Source organism: Pteropus medius, unplaced genomic scaffold (assembly GCF_902729225.1).
Source record: "Pteropus medius unplaced genomic scaffold, Ma_sr-lr_union100, whole genome shotgun sequence".
NCBI classification, from domain to species: domain Eukaryota; kingdom Metazoa; phylum Chordata; class Mammalia; order Chiroptera; family Pteropodidae; genus Pteropus; species Pteropus medius.
This window is the reverse complement of record NW_024352786.1, coordinates 3,575,893-3,595,044: the sequence shown is the minus strand read 5'-3', so window position 1 is coordinate 3,595,044 and position 19,152 is coordinate 3,575,893. Positions and strand designations below refer to the sequence as shown.

At 33.1% G+C, this 19,152-nt stretch overlaps 1 pseudogene; it reads right to left on the bottom strand.

Annotated features, from left to right (window-relative positions):
• Positions 1 to 18,786: 18,786 nt before the first annotated feature.
• On the bottom strand, positions 18,787 to 18,905 carry LOC120591363 (uncharacterized; annotated as a pseudogene).
• Between the last annotated feature and the right edge of the window lie 247 nt (positions 18,906 to 19,152).

Genomic DNA, 19,152 nt, shown 5'->3' with positions numbered 1-19,152 from the left:
CTTCCTTCCTTCCTTCCTTCCTTCTTTCCTTCCTTTCTTCCTTTTTATCCAAGCCTTCCCTTAAAATCTTGCAGCTAAGCCAATGTCTATGCTTTTCTCTGCTGGAAGCCCTCTCCTTCTTCCCACCCCCTTGGTCTGTAGTAACTCCCCATCATTGATGCTATTTCATAGACTGGTGGCCCCTTAATCATCTTTTTAAAAGTTGCTCAGATATCTCTGTGCAACTTCCCTGTCCCAGAAGAGTTATTTGCCTCATCATTTGTGTTCCCAAAGTACCATGAAAACCCTTCCATTACCACTTATCTAATTGCACTATGGTTATCTGCTCATATCTGTTTCTCCCACCGGACTGTGATATGCTTCAGTGCATGACTGTGCCTTTGTCAATCTTGTATCCCTAGTGTCCAACCTAGTACCTAGGCACTCAATAAATGTTTGATAAGTGAATGAATCAAGAGCAGGATAAAAGAGAGGAAAGCAGAGAGCAGCATAAAAGAATTAGAGCAAACATATAAAGGACAGCATAAAAGGCTTTCTGCTATCCTACTGTCCTTCCTTAAGTCCCTTGCGGGGAATGGTGGGCAGCTCATTGTAGACAACATGAGGCAACTTTGAAGAGGAACTTGGAACTGGTCAACAGGATGCAGAAAACCAAGTAAAATCACTGACCTGGTAGACTTAACCTAAAAGGTAAAGGTTGTACCTGTGTGATACAGAACTAGTGACTTGAGAATCACTTACTTATGATTGTAACTTATAGATGCAGTGGCGATCTGTGAAGAATTATAATAATGATGTGTTATAATTTATGAACTACTTACAAAGTGGAAGATTTCTACTGCATTAGATACTTTTCTACATTATCAATGATCATCTCAAGACCTTTATCATTTTCACAATTTTATATATGAAGAAAAAAAAGCTAAGAAAGTATGAAAGTATGAGTACTTCAGGCTAGGCCACACAACTGTTAAGTGCTGAAATACTCCAACCTAGCTCTATCAGTTGAGGCCAGAATCTATTGACTCTTGCCAGAGATCCCCTCCAGAAAACTTCCCAGAAAACAATTAAACCATCAGCTGTGCAGCGGGGGTGGATTTCCTTTCATGTGTGACCAAATCAGGCTCCAGTTGATTCTAAGAGTCACTGGTCTCATGATTTGCCGCTTTTTACCAAAAGAACTTCAGAAAGTCCTTAATATTTTCCTAACAGAATTTTATTAGAACTTTGGCTACAGGCTACATTTTGCCAGTATCACCAAGCTTAGAGTATTTTTGGATTTTAGCTTGCAGGAGCATTAATACAAAATTGCTCCAGAGTTTTATTTACAGCCTTAAGGAAAGGAAATGCCTCAAGCCTCACATTCTCTTTTTCTTGCCCAAAGTCCATATGAATATCTTTGTTGCCTATTCCTCTCATGTATACTCATTTTAAGACTGTCCTGTGGTTCTTCTCAAATTCATCCTCCCACTTCTTTTCCCCATCTCGACCATTTTCTTTCCTTCCTCTGATACCTCTGTATCATGGTAAACAAAGCTTCCACACCCTCATTCTTTTCATAGAACACTTCTTCCACCCTCTTATTTGTCTAAAATCAGAATCCTTCTTAAGGACGTATACCTTTCTCCTGTCCCCATCTATGGAGGCAAGTGGTTGATTGTTTTCTCAGGCTGAGGTGCTACAGGTGAGCACTGCCCTGGCTCATAAGTTCCCAACTGAGCTCTGACTCTTCAGGCTTTGTTTAAAAATCTCTGCTCCTACTAGCTAATCTTTATTTTTCATTTATTTTTATTTTTTTAAATTTTTAAAATTAAATTTATTGGGGTGACATTGAGCAATAAAATTCCATAGGTTTCAAGTGTAATCTTTATTTTTCATTGTGATTTTTATACTTTTCTTTGAAGGTGGGGGCAATTTTTCATGCCTTTGACTTTCTTCAGCAATTGGGAATTCTATAGATACCCAATGTATTTTTTAACAAATAATAAAAATGACAAATTTTTTTCTCTACTGAGACTCCTTCTTTTGTTCCCACCACCTACTTCTGCTCAGTTGATCTGGTGTATTCTGCTGTTCTTACTAACTTTTTCTTTTTTTCTTTGTTTTTTTTTTTTTTTCCTAATTAATTTTAACCTTATGTATTTAGAGCACTTAAGAATAAAATTTCTCTCAGATTTCTACTGAGATTGCACTGCAACTTAGAATTTTGATATGAAGTACTATTCTTTATTTCAGTTATGATTTCTTCTTTGATCAATGCTTTTAGAAGTATTTTTAAAATTTATGTGTTTTAAAAAATATGTTTATTTTTGTTTTATAACAATTCTATTTTAGTCAGAGTATGTATTTTGTATGATATGTATTTTGTGGAATTTGTAGAAGATTACCTAGTTTTTGTCCCTCTCCTATTTTTAAAATATGATCCATGTGTTTCTGAGAAGAATGGCAATTCTCTAGTTGTCATATCCAGGGTTCTATATACATCCTTTAAATCAAGCTTGTTGGTACATTTTACCAAGTTTTTGGTCTGCTTTATCTAAGAATAAAATGGAGAAATATGTTGAAACTTCTCACTATGAAGGTGGGGTATCTACTTATCTCTATAGTTCTGCTATGTTTGTGTTTTATAATTTTTAAGCTATTTTATGAGTACATAAGTCTTCTTTGTTGAACTTTTTATCATTAACTCGTGATACCCTCCCCTCTTTTAAAATCTCTACTAATTCTTTCTGTGGCATAAAATTAATATACATATCTTAACATCTTTTTTGGTTGATATGTGCTTAGTATATCTCTTTGCATCCTTTTACTTTTGACTTTTTAACAGCTTATAATCTAGTTGTGTCACTTTGGAAATACTATAAGGCTGAATTTATTCTCCAAGCTGAAAATTCTTCCCTTTTTTTAAAAGGAGCTTAGTTCATTATATTTTACGTTTGTTGATATTTGAATTTGTTTCTACCATCTTATTTTGCATTTTCTAATTGTCTTACTTTTTAATCATTCTTTTTTTTGATTACTAGATGCATTTTTGTTTTCTTATTCCATTTCCACTTCTTTAAAAAATAAAATCTGTTTTTATTTCTTTAGTAATTATTCTCATATTTTATGGTTCTTGATCAACAAAGACTAATCAGTCTTAAACCATTCCTGAAGAACGTTAAAAATTCAGAACATTTTGAGATCATCTCTCATCATTTATATACTATTGAGGTCTAGAATATTATTATGGTCCAATATTTTATCTTTTCCCTTTTTAAAAAAACCTTGTAAATAAAATATATTTTATTTTTTGTAATGTGAAATTGTTTCCTAACTGATCATCTTGCTTTTATCCTGGCATTCCTAAGGTCTATTCACAATAGAACAGCCAAAGAATCCTTTGTCTAAAAAGAAAAAAAAGAAAAGAAAAAAAAAAACAAAGAACAAAAAACACTTTGGTTTTAACTAAATTTATAATATATATGTAGAAAAGTACACAAACCTTTTGCATACAGCTTAATGAATATTACAAAAAGAATACATCTGTGTTGTATGTTCCTTTTTATTGCTGAGCAGTATTCCCTTGTATGGATGTACTACATGTTGTTTGTTTTTTATCCACCTACATTTGAAGAATGTGGAGGATAATTAGGAAAAAAAGCTGCTGTAAATATCTAGGTACAAATTTTTATGTGAAACCAATTTTCCTTTTTTTTTTAAAGTCATTACCTAGATGATGTGAGTTTGCTGGGTCATATGGTACATACATGATTAACTTTATAGGAAACTGTTAAACTATCTTCCAAAATGACTGTACTATTTTTAATCCCACCAGCAGTATGAGAGCTGCAGTTCTGCTTCTTTGTCAGAACTTGGTAGTGCTCTTTTCCCCGTTTGAATAAAAATGGGTAGTATCACATAGTTTTAATTTGCATTTCCTTAATTAATCATCTTCTTATGTACTTATTTGCGATTCATATATTCTATTTGGTAAATTGCCTATTTAGAATTTTCACCAATTTGTTTTATTGGGTTGTTTATTTTATTCTGTTGTGTTTGGAGAATTTGCTTTATAGTCTGAATAGAAATTCTTTGTCAGAAACGTGATTTGCAAATGTTTTCTACCTGTCTGTCTTTTCTTTTAAGAATGTATTTAGCAGAGAAAAAGATTTTAATTTTGATAAAGTACAACTTATCAATATTTTCTTTTACAGAGTATGCTTTTGGTGGTGTATCTAAAAATTCATCAACAAACCTAAGATTATGCATCTCTTCTCTTATGTATTCTTCTAGAAGATTTATATTTTTATATTTACATTTAAATTAATGATCTGTTTAGCATGAATTTTTGTGTAAGATGTAAGGTGTAGATTGCCTGTTGACTAGCACCATTTGTTAAAAAGACTAACCATTCTCCATTGAATTGCCTTTACATGTTCGTCACGAATCAGTTGAATGTATTCATGAGGATTTCTGGGCTATTTTATTTCAATGATCTATATATCTATCCTTTACCAATACCACACTTTATTGATTATTATAAATTTATAGTAAATCCTGAAATAGGGTAGTGTGATTCCTTGAGTTTACTTTTTCTTTTTTTTTTTTCAGAATAGTTTAGCTATTCTAGTTCCTTTTGAATTAACTTGTTGGTATCTACAAAAGTCTGCTAGAATTTTCACTTGTATTGTTAATATTATGGATTAAACTGGAAGAGAATTTAGCATTCAGTCTTCTAACTCATGATTACAATATATCTTTCCATTTATTTAGCTCTATGATTTCTTTCAACAATGCTTTGTAATTTTTAGCATAAAGACCTTGAGATTATGTTTCTAAATTTATATCTAAAGACTTCTTTTATCTTGGTGATATTGTAAGTGGTATTTTGAAAATTTTCAAACTCATTGAAAACATATAGAAATAAAATTAATTTTTGTATATTTACCTTGTATCCTACAGCTTTGAGAAGATCATTTACCAGGAGCTTTTGAATAGATTCTTTAAGAAGTTATTTGTAAGGAGAGACAGATTTTATTTCATCTTTTTAAGCTGTATGGTTTGTTTGTTTGTTTGTTTTTGCCTATTACACTAGCAAAGACTTCCAGTGTGATATTGAATAAGAGTGATGAGAGAAGACATCCTTACCTTGTTCCAGATCTTACAGAAAATACATTAAGTTTTTCAGCATTATTTATCATGGTAACTTTTTTTCAAGATAGTCTTTTTTTAGGTTAAGGAAGTTCCTTTTACTTCTAGTTTACTGAGACTTTTATCAGAAATGGATGTTGAAATTTATCAAAAGCTCTTCTCCATGTATTAAGATGATCATGTGGTTTTTCTTATTTAATCTCTTAATATGGGGATTTATGTTGGTTAATATTTGATTATTGTACTAGGCTTCCACTCTCCTGAAAAAAACACCCACTTAGTCAGGATGTATTATTTTTTATATGTATTGTTAGCTTTAATTTGCTAATATTTTATTGATGATCTTTAAGTCTGTGTTCATATGGAATATTGGTCTCTAGTTTTCATTTCTGTGCTTTTGGAATTAGGGCATGCTTGCCTCATAGAATGAGTCATGAGTTGCTATCCCCTTTTCTATGTTATGGAAGAGATAGTAAAGAATTTTTATCATTTGTTTTTAAAATGTTTAATATAATTCAGCAATAAAAACATATTTTTGGTCTTTCTCTTTTTAGAATATTTTTAACTACAAATTAAATTGAATAAGTATAGGTTACCAATTTCTTCTCAAGTGCAGTTTGGTAGTTTATATCTTTAAAGAAACTGACCCATTTCATCTATGTTTTGAATGCATGCATATAGATTGTTTCCCAGTATTTCTTATTATACTTTTAAGGTCTGTGGAGTCTGTAATGATATCAACGCTTTTATTCCTGATCTCTATAATTTTCATTTTCTCTCTTTCTTTTTTTTTAGTTTGGTCAAGTATTTATCAGTTTTATTGATTTTTCAAGGTATCAGCTTTTATTTTACTTTTCTATTTTTTGTTTTTTATTTCATTGGTTTCTGCCATTATCTTTATTATTTACTTCCTTCTGCTTAATTTGTGTTTAGTACGTTAGCCTTTTTCTAGTCTCCTAGTATAAACTTAGATTATTGACTAAGAACTTTCTATTTTCTAATTTGACATTTAATGGTATGAAACTCCCTTTAAGTATTGCTTTAGCCTCATTCTACAAATTTTGCTATATTTTCATTTTTAGTCAGTTAAGAATATTTTCTAATTTCCTTTGAGATTTCCTCTTTGATCCATGTATACTTGGAAGTATACTATTTAATTTACAAATACTTAAGAATTTTCTATATATTCTTCTTCGTAACTACTTCTTTCATTCCATTATGATCTGGGAACATATTTTGTATGCATTTCAATGTGGAATTGAAAAAAATGTTTGTATATACACATTTATATCTATAATATAGTGTTATCATTGATAGAGTACTGAGGATTCTCAAGGTACCATCGCTAGACAATCTTTTAGTTTCATTCTTATTCTAATTCAAACTGCTGGGTACAAGTACCATATACGTTTTGAAAGCTCTAAAATCTGTCTGCAGAATAGATATTTATTTTTATATTCCAGGCTTTTGTGTGCACTCAAGTATTTATCTCATTTTTTTTCTTTGCTGTCACAAGACTTCGAATTCAATGGGCCCCCAAATAACTTAAAACAAAGTTATTCTTCCTATTTTGGTAAGTATTATTTTCATCATCTACGCAGTCGCCCAACCCAGATGCATATGGTTCAACCTTGACTCCTTGCTTACTTATCTCCCTTTCAAACAGGTCATCAAATACTGCTTATTTTCTCTTCATCTCCATAAAAAAAAAAAATCCTTCTTATTTCTTACCCATTTTTTTCAATAGTATTCTAATTTTTCCTTTGTCTCCAGATGTAAATGTCATTCAGTTTAGTTTTCATAATAGTATTGATCTATTTGAAATATAAATTTAGCAATTGCCACTTGCCCATCCCTCCTTAAATTTTTCTGGCCTTTAATTGCCTCAAGTATGTTAAAAGAAATAAGCGAACAAACACCTGAGACTCACACAGTAGGTTGCTGAAAATCCAGCTCCTTCCTACTTTATCTCAGTTTTATAATCATTCTTTTATTCTTCCATTTTCCTACCCTCATCTGAAATAGTTTCATCTCTTATGCATTACTTTTCTTCCATAAATGCATGTTTAATCACTTAATATATCATATTGTAATTGTTTGCTATTTTGTATAGATTATAAGATCTTTCAGGATAGGAGATGTAATTTCATCATCTACACATTCCTTCCTATACTCATCAGTGTGTCTAACTTATAATAAATACTTAATAAATCTCACTGTGATTGAGTGGCTAAATGAATGATTTATTGAATGAATGAACAAGCAATTGAGCCAGGACTGGAAACCACACATTCTACTTCCAAGTAACACACTAAAGTTACTTCTGGTAGAACAATAGTAAGGTACTGCTTTATATACTATTTCAGTAAAGAACAGGTCTTACTTTATAATTGGATAAAATAATGTTTGCCCTTTGATTTTACTTTTTAACCTTTTCGGCTATGGAAGCAATTGTTCCAATGTCATAAATAAATATTCTGCAAGTGTATTCAAGTCTAGTCTTTCTTTCTAAAGGATGTAACCAATAGCTAAATGTGTTGCTTTGCACTTGCCCCCATAGGAGCTTGGCTAACCACTTTTATGCCATCTCACAGCCTCATGTCATATCGCTACCACATACTCCTTTCTGTTTCCTTCTTCACTAAGGAAAGAACTTAGCATTTTCCATAACTCATGAGCTCCCTCTAGTTAATTTATAAAAGGTTAAATAAAAATTGTCCCAGTTCAGGTTAAATAACAAAAGTCTTTAATTAACTGATTCCTACTTTTTATTTCACAAATGTCAATGAGTTTCCGATCTACACAACAGCACTCCTAACCTTTGGGGCAGAACTTTGCCAAAACTATTTTGAATATTTAACTAAATCAAATTCATTTTTTCTTCTTTATATAATAACACATTTTCACCAAAAAATATTTTTAAGGTGTTAATTAGCCAAAACTAAATTCTTACAGATATTGAATTGATATAGCATGGTGAAGCTGTAGAATTTAACATATAGGTGCCATAGGTTATTCAGGATGTCCAATGAAGTGTGGTACTTAGATATCCTAATAAAGAATTTAGGTGACGATTTTGTGATGTAAAAGTTTTGAAACACTGCCTCTTTAGATCTGTTGGCAAGGACGAATTATGGTGGGTTTGTAAAAGCGTCAGGGCAATACATTAAGCATAGAGGTTAGCCACATAGTAAGCTCATTATATGCTAGCCTTTATAATTGCTCTTTTTATTTAAATTTACTCTTTAAGAAGTTGTAATAATGAATGCATCATTTTTTATAAAATTCTTACTAATCCTAGAAAACAAAAAAAATAAGATTTTGCTGATGTTTTTGTTGTTGTTAATTCTCTATTTCTTTTCGTTACTGAATTGTATTCTACAGTAATCTAGACTGTGAATATCAAAGAATTATTTGGTCTCAAAAAGGACTGTTGTGAAAGCTCTATTTGGGGGCTCCTATTTAGTTCTACCACCAGCTCAACATTTTCAGCACAAATTATAAGAAAAAAGAGAGTTAAATATTAACTGTTATTTTTCCTTTTCTTTCTATTTCTTATTGACAACTGTGTGCATATGCCCCCTTTCCTGAATGAGGAGAATAAATGGAATGATATATTTTCATTCATTGAAATGGCAAATTTCCTCTTAGGGATTAAGTTAATTTTCTCTTCAAAATATCCGTCACTACCACCTCATGGTCTTCCTTTAATTTCAGATGCTCATTCACAGAATAGGGCAATATTCTGCATGGAGTAATAAAAATAAAATGTAATGAAGACGGAAAATCAGCTCTGGCATTTAGGAGACAGTTTTAATATGCCACAAATTCTCACATCCTAAGACTGCTGCAGAGTTAATAGATTTATTATATGTCCTGCGGAATCATGGTGCAGAAATAACTGATAAGGAAACAAATGAGCTAAAACATAGTTAAAACACTTCCTTTGTAGTAATTGATTAAAATTTGGTTCATGGAGTTTTATTTATGACTGATACAAAACAAGGAGTCAAACCAATTAAGGTCATTAAAGTACCCAGAGAACCTTACTCCAAACATCATGTTTACCATTGCTTTCAATTCAAAATAATTGTTTTCTGCTCACCTGAATTTTCCACTTCACTCACCGTATTTCTCAAACAGAAAATCTCAGAATGCTTTCTCATTATTAAACTTGCTTTGCTCTCTCTCTCCTATCCTGATTCCCTATCTGCTTTTCTCACCGCACCCTCACACCCAGCAGATCTTTTGAACAGCAGCTTTATTTAATTATCAATTTAGCACCTTCTCTTAGGATGGTTGTCTGCTGAAAAAGCTGCCATCTCCCCAGCTCTTCTTTCTTTTACCTAAGAGAATCACTTTCACAGATAGTCTGCAACCATATGATGACAAGTGATAATCCTGGTTCTGACCTTTCAAACTATATCCCCCGCCTTTTTTCTTCACTAAACATGTGATTCATGTGCATTCAGCTCTGTTAAAAGAAATGCAGCCCAGGGGAGGAAATCGCCTCACTGCCCTCCACAGTGGTCAGGGAAATCCCAGAGTGCTTCAGTCAGTGCTGGCTCCACTTTTTAAAAGGGATATTGCCAACATGACGGTAACCAGTAGAAGGTGTCCAGGACCTTCAGGAATATTAAAAACATATCAGAAGATAGCTGGAGGGAAGTAAGGCTCTTTAATTTGGAAATGAGATTTCAGAGAGGTCACGTGTGCTGCTTTTCCTTACCTGAAGGGATTTAATTCTATTCTACATTTCCTCAGAGGTCCAGACCAAGTCAGTGGGTGAAGATTGTGTGGAGGCCACTGTCACTCAATATAAGGAAGCAAGTCCTATTGACTCTACTTCTGCAACATATCCTGATCACTCCACTTCTCTTCCCCAGTTCAAGCACTCACGCCAGCTCCTTCAACAGCCTCACGCCAGCTCCTTCAACAGCCTCCCTGTGGTCTCTCTGCTTCCAGTCTTTTGCTTCTCCAATCCATCTTCTAAAGAGAAGCCAGAGAGATACTTTTAAAACCCAAATCAAGTGAAGCATTCCCTGCCTAAACCCATTCTAGTGTCCTATTAGTATAAAAATATAAAATCCAAAATTTTTCCCATTGCCTACGAGGCCTTTAATGTTCCAGTCCCTGCCTACCTTTTGCCCTCCTCTTCTCTATTGCTCCATGCGTTCCAGCCACACTGGCCATCTTTCTTCTCTAAGAACATGACAAACTCCTTCCCAATTTCAGACCTTTGTACTGGCTGTGGTCCCTGATGGAACACTCAGGCCCCACAGGCGATCACTGCTGTGTCCTTCTTGTCACTCGGCTTCACCTTCTAAGAGAGGCCTTACCCTGCTACTCACCCTAAAGGAACTCATTCTAATTGTTGTGATAAGACTTTATTTTATTTTTTTCCCATAACTCTTATCACTCTCTGAAATCACCCATTTTACCTTTTTTTCTAACTGCAATGTTAGATTTATGAGAGCAGAACTTTGGTTTATTTTAATCACTATACACCATGCCTAGGACAATCAGTGTCTGACCTATGATAGAGAAACTGTAAAACTTTGTTAGACTTGTTTTCCTCTCTAGCCACTTATACTCCAAGATTCTATGATTCTAAGTCTCATTACTCTTAATTTCATTATACCCAAAAACAACTTCAGTGTGGCTTATTTCTTAAGTGAATGCTTATTTACATTTAAATATTGTTTCAGCAACATATCCCTACCCCTTGTTCTGGAGACCCTCAGCCATGTGAATTTCTAACTAGATTCTGTTGGGCAACATTGTGCCAACTATTTTAACTCTTTAAATATTTTTATATACAAAATGAGGGTAATAACAGTGCCTCATTATAGTGTGTTTGGCTGAGTAAATGAGAATAAATATGTATAGTATTTAACATAGTACCTGGCATATGTTGTTTTCAAATATTACCTATTAGTAATAGTAGCAGTTTTAATGTTTTTACACAATTGTGCATCTGTCAGGCAGGTCCTTTTATTTGAGAATAAGTCAATACCTTGGTGAATTCAATAATGGCCAAGAATTAAAGTATGCCTTTAAGGTTGTTTAGTCCAGAAAAAGAAATGTATACCATTTTTCGATGCTATCCTTTCTAAACTTGTATGTTTATTTTGACTTATGATAAGCTTTCTAGTTACTTCGAGGGGGGCGGGGGCGGTTGAAAGAATATTTCCATATTTAACCTTTATAAAACTCAGAAATTTTCTCATTCTAAGAGACTCTGTTGCAAAAATTAGAATTTACCATGATTGTAAACAATCATACTCATTGTATATGTATTCTAAATTGTTTTACTTGCAGGTGTTGTTTTTATGATAGAAAAAGGAAAAAAGTTACATTGATGTTCAATATAAAAATGAAGTAGATAATTTACAAATACCAGTAACTATGTAACATTATTTAGCAAAAGAAACAAACTCTACATAGTCTTTTTTTTTTATTTTTAAGAAAAGTTTTATTAGAAAGGAAAGTACACTTCCAGAAGTGGAAGCGGGCCTGAGCAAGAGAAGCGTGGCTCAAAGGGCTACATATTCTTATCTGAATTCATATAGAAGCCAATACAATACACACATAATTATGCATATCTACTGTTACAAGCCATCTTAAGTATCAATTCTTCTTCATTCATATGAATAATTAGAATAAACTTTAAGTTTTTTAAAAAGTACTTTTGAGAACTATCACATTTCTAAGGACTACATACCCTTTCTTGATTGATTTATTCTTTTTGATCATGAATCAATAAGATTGCTTTTCTGTTTTTCTTTGTAGGGCGTATAAAGTAGCCAGCACACAGTTTGCAGCTCATGATTACCGCTACCTCTTGTCAAGGAATAGCAAAATTACAGCGCTGTCAAAAAATGTTAGCGACTGTGGACAATCTTTGACTATCTATAGTCATATTTATATTCTTAATGTTGTTGATATATAATGCTTGTTTGAAAGGTACATTGGTCTGATCCTATTAAACAAAAATCTCTCCTTTTAAGGACTGGTGATTACTCAGTTTGCATTGCACATTGTATTTCTTTAGCATAGTGACTATGATTTTCTCAGCAAAGTAGACTTGACTTGTAAGAAAAGTAAATTGAAAAATAAACCAAATTATTTTCAATAAGAATTTAAGAAAACATGCTTGCAGGAATTTCAAGCACCTTATGAGATATATATATATATATATATATATATATATATATATATATATATAGACTGAATGTTTAACTAAGCTCCTAATTTCTTTGTCAACATTTATGATTAATTAATCTATAAACATATCTACCCATTTTTACATCTGTGTATACATAGTAATTACTGTTACGGAATCAGGTATTTCACCAAACATTTTTTAGCACAAAGCCAATACAGTGTCTCTGTCTCTTTTTTTCAATTCTTAGCAACTAAAGTTAAAGTCAAGTATGTATTCTCCAAAATTTAATGAAACCACCATCAAAATAGAATGTCAAGGTGCCAGCTGTCTCCTGTTTGACTTTTTGAAGCTTTATTTATTGATTAAGTGGCTTGCATCTCTACAAGGCCACCATTCACTTTTGTAAGGCCTTGACCACAGACCATTCAATTGCTTGGCTGTTAAATTTTCAGTAGGCAGTGGCTATTTGAATACAATCTTCTAAAAGTCCAATCTTCTGATGTAAGCCACAATAAATCAGTGGATAGATTCTTAACCGTCCTAGAACTCAACCTAGGGGAAGCAATTTTTATGCTCGAAGAGTCATAACAACACCTGAAAAATGATCCAGGGACAGCAGAATATGCTTACATATGGATATTTTAAGCTTTGACTAAGTAGGAGTTTTATGTTGAAGATACTCATGAACCATGCTTTACATACAAAATAACACCAGTAACCTGCCACACAATGGTATCCTGCTAAGGAACAATTTTCTAATCAGGGATATTGCATATATAATGATCCAACTAAACCTGAAAGTTTCCTGTGTATGTGAGGGAGTCTGGCAGTGGCACCTACCACTCTCGATAGGAAGCTCTTGAGATGACTGCTAGGAGGGTGTTCCCTCTCCCTTTCTTGGCTCCTCAGGCATTGTTCTTTTGTCTGTACCCTCCCTTTGGGGTATCTTTATTTTAAACAGTGGAAAGTATTTGGGATATAGTTAACTGGAGTTATAGTATTAGGGATAAGGACTGTTGAAGCATTCTTAGAGTTGATAAGGAGAGCCCATAGGGGCACATATACCCTGATCCCTTGTACTAATGAAGAAATATGCAATGGGCTCTGAACTTTCTTCTAACCATAGGATCTCAGTGATGTCACTTCAACTTCTCAAGCCAGGTAATAAAAGATGTGGAAATGGAAAAGAATGGAAAGGAGATTGAGAGAGAGAGAGAGAGAGAGAGAGAGAGAGAGAGAGAGAGAGAGAGACAGAGGGAGAGAGAGAGAGAGAGAGAAGCTATATTGTATGCATTCAAAACCTTGAGAAGAACCTTTTAGACTTTTATCATAATTTTAAAATAATAGCGTTTACTATTACTAAGAAGGCAACTTACTATGGCTAAAAAAATGAGAAAGAGAGAAGTTTGCTCAACAATGCAAAGGTATATGTAACAAAATGAACAGTTAAATTCACAGAGACAGATAAAATGAGGATAAACAGAGGTAGCCTGTTGATGATGTCATCCATGATGAATAATATTAAAGTGCTTGTTTGTGTTTTTCATTTGATAAAACAATGATCATTTTCTACCAAATTTTAATTAAGAGGTACAACCTAGAATGATGAAGCAAGATAAGGCAAAGTCATAGTTATATGCTCTAAATTGGTTGAATAGATGGCATTGGACTCCGCTGGCAAGTTGAATACTTGGGACATCTGCGTCATTAATCATGATTCTCTTGCCATTAATGCATAATGAAGAAATGACTTATTTTCTTTCTAAAAGAAATCTATCTGAATGGAGATCATAATTATCCATGAACATTCATGCGGAATATTTGATACACACCAAGAGAAAAACAATGGTATAGTCAACTAACTATAAATCTGTGAGTGGATGTATAAGCATGAAGTTCCATACCTTGGAAACACAGTAAGAGGTAGATTACACAGATATAACATAGGCCAAAGTAGGAGTGGGATAATTCAAATGATGTATCACACCCACATAGCTAAAAAGCTGGGTAGCAAGCAGTAGTAACTACTGTCAGTAGCTACTGGGTTGCAATGGGACACACACATAATGGTAAGGGAAACATAGGTATCTCGAGAGATATCATGTTGAAGGATATTGTCCAGTTTACAAATCTGAGCTCCAGAATCCTATCCAATCCTCTTCAAGGAGGGATATACATATATATCTCCCTGTGCTGAAAGTCCCTGGAATATTTTTGTCTGTTGTTTTGAGCACGTTGATATACATACAAAAAAAGACCATTTTAATGACTATCATCTTCAATTAACATAATCGAACAGCCACATCAAGACTGCAATTCTGAACATTCTGTTAAATTGGTTGAATAGTTCTCTGGCACCACCGTGTGTGTGTGTGTGTGTGTGTGTGTGTGTGTGTGTGTGTGTGTGTGTGTTTGCATGTGTGTGTGTGTATGTATATATATCTTGGTACAGGACTAGGTGTTTGGGAAGTGGGAGAGTGGGAGGTATAGGAGGGGGCCAGTGGAAGTAGTGAGAGTCCTTGATTAAGCTGGGACTAAATCAATTAGCAAGAGCATACACGAGGAAATAGACTCGATAGGTATTGAATGTATATTGTATACTGGACATGTCATCATGTGCTGTACATATTCTATCTCATTAAATAATAAAGCCATTTTAACCATTTACTACTACTCTTAAAGCTGTTCTCCAGTATCACTTGATAACATGTTCTCTGCCCTTTAAGCTGTACTGAATGTCCCTGGAATTTTTTTGTCTATCACTTTGAACACACCGGGAAAAAAAAAAAAAAGCCAATTTAAAGACCATCAACATCAATTAGCATTTATCAAATAGTCACAGAAAGAGTGCAGTTCTGAACAATCTGTTAAATTTGTTGACTAAATGTGTCAGTTTAAAAATACATTTTAATGTTATGCTCTAATTAAGAAAATAATATATAATAATATCGAAAAGTGAAAAATATTGAAAAGCGTAAAGGAGAAAGTAAAAATCATTCAGAAGCCATCACCTAAATTTTACCATTATAGTATTTGACAAAATCTGACCAATATGTATGTTTCAGTGCATTTCTTTTCATCTTCATATACATGCACATTTTAGCATATTTGAGAACAAGTGCTATATACAATGTTATAGTATACTTTTTCATTACCCTTTACTTTTAAGCAATTGCTTATGCAATAAAAAACCTTATGAAACATAATTTTAATGTTTATATACTATATCCAATTATATGTGTAGTATAATTTATTTAATTCTTCACAGGATACTTTTATACATTACTTTATTGTTTTAAATAATACAATAGTGAATGGCTCCCTTGCTTCCTTTATTCATTTGTTCATTCAACAGCAGATTTTTATCAAATGCCTCATGCATCAGACATTGTATGTCAGGCACTGTGCTGGGTTTGGAGGTAACAAAGTGAATAAATAATGAAGATAGTCTATCAAAACAAACAATTGTAATAAAGTATGATAAATGCTAATGTAATATATATATATAAACCTATGCTTACATTTATGATCATTTATTGACACAATATTATAGAAAGAAGATTATTAGGTCAGTGCGAATAAACATTTTGAAATGTTTAGATGTGCATTTCCTAACTGCTTTCCAGAATGAGTCTATCAATTTACAAATACATTGGCACTGCGTTGATATTACATTTCTCACTAAACCACTACTAACATATTATGAACATTTAAAAGATATTTGCAAGTTTGATAAATAAAAATTGTATTTCATAATTGACTTAATTTCTCTCATTTCCTTATTTGTGATGTTAAACATATTGTCATAGTTTTTTCTATATATATTTTTTACAAACTGTTAGTTCATTATCTTTTCATTTTATCCCATTGGAGTATTTGTGAGTTTTTTAATCAATATGTGTGTTCTTTATATAAAGTAATTATCATTTTTTGTGATATAATTTTAGTAAATATCCATTCTCAATTTGTATGCCCTTCAATTTTGATTTGATAGTTTGGGATAGTTTTGATACACATTAAATTTAAAATTTTAAATGGTTATTTTGATATTTTATTTTGTGATTTATTTCCACATAGAATTATATTTTTTTCACAAACATTAAGTTGAAGATCATATTTGTGTTTCTCATATTCATTTTTTTCAGTTATAAGAGAGTTTCTTATCTAGGTCACCATAAAGTACATAGGGCTTATTAATTGGCATTGAAACGCGTCAAGGTAGACATCAAGATTGTAGGGAGCTCTGGCAAGCCACTGGTGCTAGCATCTCCCTCTGATAGCAGCTCTCTCTGGGTATAAATTCTCTCTTACAACTTGGCCTTGTCATGACTCCTCATGGCCCTGAGTTCAGCCTCTCTCTCTCTCTCTTTATACATATTTTTAATATCAGATACTATTGCTAACTGGCTGAGGTTCTTTATGTTTCCCTATTCAGATTCTAAAGAGCATTGCCCAGTTCATCTTTATACATTAGATCTCGATCCAGATTGTGGTCAACATATGGATTAGCTGTTCTTAAGTTGGGATCCACTCTTGAACCACTCAGCCGAGACAAATACAAAAGGAGTGGTGGTGCCAGTGAGTCAAGCTGAACAGGATTTGCCTGTGGGCTGGCCAATATCCCTTAGAATGGATTGTGAATGGTCAAGTCCTGTGATTGACACTGCTGTCGAAAAACAGTTGCAAGTAAGAATGTAACTGGGCAGTCAGGAGATCATAGTACTAAACTCAGCTGCCAACTAGCTCTGGTCCTTATTATAAAACCCTTAACGTTTTTTAAAGCACAGTTCACTCATCTGAAAAGTGTGATGATTGTACAGTCTTTAATGTTCTTTCGAATTCCAAAATATCTACAATTCTTTTACATAATATTTGATCATTTGAAAAAAAAGTAAAGTAATTCTCTGTATTCCATAAAGCTGCTGGCTTTGAGGAGTAATCACGGAATACTATCGTCAGTTAGCTGTAAACTGAATGAATAAAGCAACAAAGCAACGTATTTCATAATATTTAAGTCCTCATGAAGTTTAAAGAACTGATATCCAGGAGGAACAAATATACAGTCCTTGGTTGATTACAAGGTAGTTCAGTTAATATTGTGATACAAGTAACCCAATTATTATCTTAGTGATTTCTTTTGAATTCAATAATAAAATTTGCTAAATTCTTGAAAAGAACAATCAGCACAAATGCTTTTCCAACTACCAAACCTAACACTTAAATACAAAATCAGTAATATCGACAGAAAAATGCTTAAAGAAAAGTTTATTTGGGGGTGATTAATGCTAGCTGCCATAAAATACCCCTTAAATCTCAGTAACTTGGGAAAATAAGCATTCACTTCTAGATCATATCATAGTTTGGATATTTGATGTGTAGCCTTTTGCATGATGACTGAAGGATTCTAGCTCTTTCCATTTGTGGCATCGCTGTCTTCTAGCCCTTCTTGAAATTTCTCCATAGCTTTTTTTTGCTTTCAGTTGGCAACAAGCAAAGTGTGAGTGAGAGGGACTCTCGGCCAGTAGTGGAAGAAGTGTAGAATCTTCCACTCACATTCTTTCAACAGAACCCAGAAACATGGCCCTTCCCTGAATGCAAGGGGATCTGGAAAATGAAGTCCTCTTATGTGCCAAGGGGAGGAAGCAGGATTGAGACCATCTAGCCCGTCCGCCATAGTGGGTGAAATGTGAAATATATGCTAAAATGAAAATCAAGGGAGCGCACAAAATGAAGTTTTTATCTTATAGCTGCACCGATAATAATGAAACTGTCAAAAACAAATTTACTTCTGAGAAACTAAAAATAAATTTTTATATAGAAATAAAAAATCTTTTACTAAGATAGTTTAGGGTAATTTTCATTAATCATGGAAGCATGTTAGTAAATTTTGTACCATATGATTACATTTAGCAGCAGATTTGGGTAATATTTTTCTCAAAGTAAATTTTTTTCATAAATTCTTTATAACTGGATTTTAGATCTCAGGTAAATTGATACAGGGGGGCTGTGGAAAACATTGACATTGTCTAGGAGGGAAGGTTGTCAACATCGGTAGAGACACACATAACAAAGGGCTCAGGACAGTCAGCATATTTACACGATATTAGTTTGAACGCAGATGTCAGTCACCTTTTTATACATTTTTTTCTTAGTTTCTTATAGAAAAACTAACAATAAACAATATTTCTTTTATCTTCTAACTTCGTTGATCTTAATGTCATGACTTATTCCTCAAGTTTGATTTTTTTTCTCTCTCTTCATCTCCTTTCTACTCACCCATCATTCACACTTCTATAGAGAGTAAAATATTTTTCCTTGTGTCTATTTTTCTATTCTGTCTTTATAAATTTTTCGTTAAGGTGGCCAACAGATTTCTTAGCATCTTTGGCTTTTATTTTTATTTTTTTATTTTTTAGGCGAGGCAACCCTTGGTTGACCTCACAGATTGCAAGGACCTTGTCAGCTTACAATCTCTTATTTTTTTATGCCTACAGCACCTGATCTTCCTAGGTGGTCTCCCATCCAAGTACTAACCAGGCCCAACCCTGCTTAGCTTCTGAGATCAGATGGGATCGGGCTTATTTAGGGTAGCATGGCCATAGACAGCATCTTTTCCTTAAGCTATATCTCTGTTCCCAGGACTATTGTGACTTGACTATCAGTTATACTTACCCGGTAATTCAGAATATATTTAAAAAATAGAATTTTAATTAGTGTTAATTAGATAACCTATACGAATTTTCTCATGCATGAAAAAATGATATCATTGTTTTGTACACAGGGGTAAGTTTTGACTGCATTCAGTTGTGTCATGCTATGTCATGTTAACTAACAAAAAATAAAACAGTACT